The sequence below is a fragment of the Pteropus vampyrus genome, unplaced genomic scaffold (genome assembly GCF_000151845.1).
Source record: "Pteropus vampyrus isolate Shadow unplaced genomic scaffold, Pvam_2.0 Scaffold110, whole genome shotgun sequence".
Lineage (NCBI taxonomy): Eukaryota > Metazoa > Chordata > Mammalia > Chiroptera > Pteropodidae > Pteropus > Pteropus vampyrus.
The window spans coordinates 2385685-2390754 of record NW_011888891.1 but is presented as its reverse complement, the minus strand read 5'-3'; positions in this window follow the sequence as shown (position 1 = coordinate 2390754).

Below are 5070 nucleotides of genomic sequence, written 5' to 3'. Positions count from 1 at the left end.
AGACCACAGGAGGGCAAGAGAGGAAGTAAGGATATCAATTAGGAGGCAATGATCTGGGTGGGAGAAGATGGTGTGCTCGGAGCAAATAGCTTCTAGTGGAGGGAGGGCAATGGCCAGATGCTGGCTCTCTACTGAAGGGAAAGCCAGCAAGACTAGATAATGGGTTGGATGTGGCCTTGAGAGAAGCATCCAGGAGGACTTTCCAATTTGGGGCTGAACAATTGAAAGAATGTAGTTGCCATTTACTTTCTAACAGGAGCAAAGGAAAAGCATATTTGGGGGTTGCAGGATTTGGTTCTGGACACCTTAAATCTCACATACCTGTGAACACTCTAATGAATATTTTGAACGGGCTGAAGATCGAGAAGTCCAATCTGGAGACCCATGTAGGAACTATCAGCATAAAGTTTGTGTTTAAACTCCTGGCACTTGATGAGATCATCAAGGAAATTAATGTGGATCAAGAAGAGGAGAGAATAAGCAAGGAACCCAGAAAAGAAAACTCACAGGCAGCTCTGTGTCAAGGGAAAAAAAAATGAATAACTCTATCTGGCATTTAGACAGTGACATTTATAAAGTGGGAGGAACATGCCTACACCGACGAGATGAAAGACCATCTGATTCCAGGCTGTCACTGCCATGCACAGACTCCTGACTATGCCTCTCATCGGTGAAGACCTTGGCTTTTGGTTCGTGATCCTCCTCTCTCCTATTTTCCACCATCACCCTGGGTGACTTCAGTGTTTTACGTGGAAAACCCCTTCAGCATACAGGTCCCTCAACTTGACATTCCCATCTCCAGTAAAGTTGTCCTTCTTTCTGCTTAAGCCGCCACATGTCTTGACCAGCCCACGGACCTGATCCATCCAGCCTGAATCGGATTTTCAGATTCTCCGTTCTCCAACACTTCCTTTGACCCATCCGGCTCTCCCACTCAGCTACTCCCCATAGATCTCCCCTTTGTCCTTGCTGAGGCCTCTGCTTATTAATCCCAGATTTTTCCCTGTGTGCCACATCCTCCTTTCATCTTCCTACATAGCCAGCTTTGATTCTGTGGTCCAGCACGCCAACCACTCGCTCACCAATATCAAAAGCTTTCTTGCCTTGGTGTTCTCATTTTGCATCTGTCTTGTAAAACTCTAGCCCTGGGAAATCATCTGGCTGCAATCTCTTTGCTCGCATCTGGACAGTTGAGTGTTGTTCTAGAAAAACCACACAACCAGGCACACTAGTACCAAGAGATAATTAAAGTCACTCTCAGCCAAGTTCTGACATCAGCACTATCTGCCAATCCTAATATTTCTCAGCAATGTGTTCATATTCTCCTATATAAAATGTCTTCACTTTTCCCAAACCAACCCCTCCTTCGGCCATCCCTGTCATCTCAGCTCGTGGTTTTGCTTTCTTCTTCTAAAGGAAAAAAGAAGCTGGCAGAAAGGAACACCCTCAACTGTTCACCCCAAATCTACAGACTCACCTGCATTCATATCATTCTTTCTCCCTTCACTCCTGTACAATAGAAGCAGCATCTCCCCTCTCCCTGGGCACTAACGTTTCTCTCTACTACTTTCGCGGGTTCTTTCCTTATTCATTCAGTATCCATTCGACAAACATGTATTGAGCACCTACCAAGGCCAGGGACTGTTCTAGGAGCAGGGGAAACAAAGACCCTACTCCCATGGAGGTTACACTCTACATATAGATATATAGTAAGTCTGTGGTGATAACTGCTGTAAGAAACGTGCAGTGAGGCAAGGGGGCTAGCCAGGTCATGAGGGAGGAACTGCTATTTTACATGGAGTAATCAGGGATGGCCTCTCTGAGGAGGTGGCATTTAAACAGGAACCTAAGAACGTGAAGGAACATGTGTTTTAAGTACTGAGAGAGCCTTTCTCTGCTGGCAAGCTTGCGTGGTGGGTAAAACCCTAGAGCAAATAGGAAATGAAAGTTTTTTTCTAATATTGAACTTAATTTTTCCTTCAATCTGCCATTCCATGGGGTGGTAGGAAAATAATCTCCATGAAATTAAAGTCCCACCCTTCAACCATCTCGATGTTGCTGGTGACCTCTAAGTACCCCTTTAAGCCCATCCCACATTAATCTCCCTTTATACTCTGTGCCAGAAAGAGTGAAAAAATTGTGTTTCTTCAGTTACACCATGCTCGCTCTTGCCTTTGGGGCCCCGCATTCTCATGTGCTTTCTGCTTTCTCTGGAACACTCTTCAGCAACCCACCAATGCCCACACCAATCCTTGACTCTTACTCCATCCTCAGATCTCAGCTTAAATATCTCCTTTCCTGACATCTGATCCAGGTTATATATCCCCCCGTTTTACGTTCTATCCAAGGCCCGTATACAGCCTTGGATAGTTATACCAAGTTGTTAAAATGTCGAAATGCTTCTTCACCGTTGTAAGAGCTGCTGTCCCTTCAGCCCCTAACACAGGATCAGTCAGATGGCCCCAAGATCTTGCAATTCAGGTGGTAGCATCTGACCCAGAAGAGAGTCTCCAGGGTTTTGCTCCTGTGCTGTAGCTGGTGCCCATGGAATACAGTCTATGAAATATTTTTAACATGCCTTCTGATTATATCCTAAGACCCTGCACTTCATCTAATCTCTAATTTAATGTTTCTCTTTCTCACTGAACTCTAAACTCCTCCAGGGTAGCTTCTCTGTCTTATTCACTGCTTTATCTTGGCACCTTGTACGGCACCTTCCACAAAGTAGGAACTTGGTATTTGTTGGCTGTATGCATGACTGAGTGAATGAACGCATGAATGAAGAAGCATACCAGCTGTGGTTACCTGCCCATGTTCATCTTTGCAGGTGTGTATGTAAATGCAATCAGGGTCTACACCTGGCCAAGAAAGATGCCTTTGAGCTTGAGTCACATAGTACTGCCCACTGCCCAGAATGCTGAGCAAGTCCGCACTAGAGACCAGGGTGGGGTCCAGTCCTAGGGCAGACATGTGACTGGAGAGGGTCTGGTCTGTGTACCGCAGCCTCCGATCATGGGTCACCATGCCCCCTCCTTCCTCCAGCTGGTGATGATGTACAGCCAGTGAGCAGCTCTTCCATGACGGAGCAAGCTGGGAAGACTTGGATTAGGGGATCCCAGAAGGCAGGAACATTGCTACTGGAACTACTCCATGCCTGTTACTCAAAGCCATGGTTTCTGATGGACAAGGCAGACCCAGCAAAACCAGGGACCTCCTTCCTTGGGGCTCTTCCTAAGGGGAAAACCTCTGGTCGGGAGGCTGGAAAGCGCGAACGGGAGGCACGAGAACGGGGTGGTGTGGTCTGTGAAGGGTCTGCTGGTCACCAAGTCGAGGTGTCCTGGCTTGGCCTTCCGGAGCACAGCACTGTGCTGTTTCCTCTTCCTGAGCAGGTGAGTCAGGCACTTGGCTGTCAACCGCAGCTCAGAACAAGGTAACCCACAGGATTCTCTCTGGGGCACTGTCAACCCCAGCTCAGAACAAGGTAACCCACAGGAGTCTCTCTGGGGCGCTTCCAGTCATGCTGGCCTCCAGCAGTCCGTTGGGAACGCGGCAGTGAGCGCGAGGAGCAAAATTGCGAAGATCTCCAGGGCGGATGAATCTTTCCAAGGAAGCCACAGTTTGGAGCCCAGAGGTCCAGGCTTCACTCAAGCCCTGCCACACTCCATGTCCAGGAGGAAAGACAATAGGTCCTGTGAGACAAGGAGAGGGTCTCTTATGGGCAGCCACCTCAGCACCAGGAGGTCCACACTGGGAAGTCAGTGGCAGCTCTGGGCCTCAGCCACACTTGGCCAAGTTCCTGACCCATACACGAGGCTTCTGTCTCTGAGACACTTGTTTAAACTGCATTTTCCTGGATCCCAGCCCCACAGGTCCTGAGGCTACAGGTCTGGGGCAGCAGACTCCATCGTAGGTGGTCCCTAGACTGCACTGTAGAACACTGGCAGCGAATGGCTGGGGAGCATCTTGCTTCAACGTCTCCACCGCAGGGTGCAGGGCCCAGCCCCGTCCAACTACAGGCCGGGAAAACGCTCCTTCGGGAGGCTCTGCAGTACCACAGGGACAGACAGGAAGTGCCGTAGACGCAGCTGTGTGTCTGGATGTCAGCAAGACACTTCCCCAGGCTCAGCACACTTCACCACACACGCTGGAAGGCAGAGTGAGCATCCCAAATGAGCCCAGCCCTTTGAGGCGAGGAGCAGCTGAGATGATATAATGTCGCAGGGACAGATGTAAACTCCTGTACGCTCTCTGAAAACCCAACTACCGAAGCGCATGCTGATGGCAATGGAGCTCAGCGGCAGAGCATCCTTTTTTTAAAAAGAAAGAGGAGAAAAGACTATGGATTTTAAATTGGCTATAAACTCAGTATGAGAGGTAATGTGGTGTAGACATTCAAAAATACTTGTGATATCGACATTGATAGTTTTATTTATTTTTACTTAACATTCTTATAATACTATGTCAGATACTGTTCGAAGCACTTAAATATTTACTTTGTTGGTCCTTATAATGGTTCTATAAAGTAGATGTTATTAACCCCATGTTATGGATTAAGCAGTTGAGGTACAGAGAGGTTTCATAACTTGCCCAGTCGCACAGCCAGTAAGAGGCAAAGCTGGAATGTGAACCCGGTCCTTAGGGTATTCACAGAAAGGAACATGTGAGCCACCACGCTGCCTTGCCCTAGGGGACCACATTGTAGTGCTGTGTCACAGGCAAGAAGCACCAGCCAGTGGGGCATGTCCAGGGCAGAACCACCGGAGGGTGAAGGAACTCAAAGCCATATCTGCGGAGGAGCATGGGAGGAGGTGTGCATGTTGGCTTGGGGAGGAAACCCTGGGAGCAGCGTGAGACAACAGCGAGGCAGAAACAGACTTCAAATGGCTGCCTCCCCACATCTGCAGGGTTCTCTTTAGAAAAGGGAGTGCGCTTTATATATAATACTCCTGAGGGCTCAAGTGGACCAAAATAATAGGGAAACCAAAGGAAGACTACCGTCTCAGAGCAGCACTGAAAGTAGACAGTCGAGACTTTAAAGTAAGCACTGGGCCGCCACTCCTCAGGCACGGG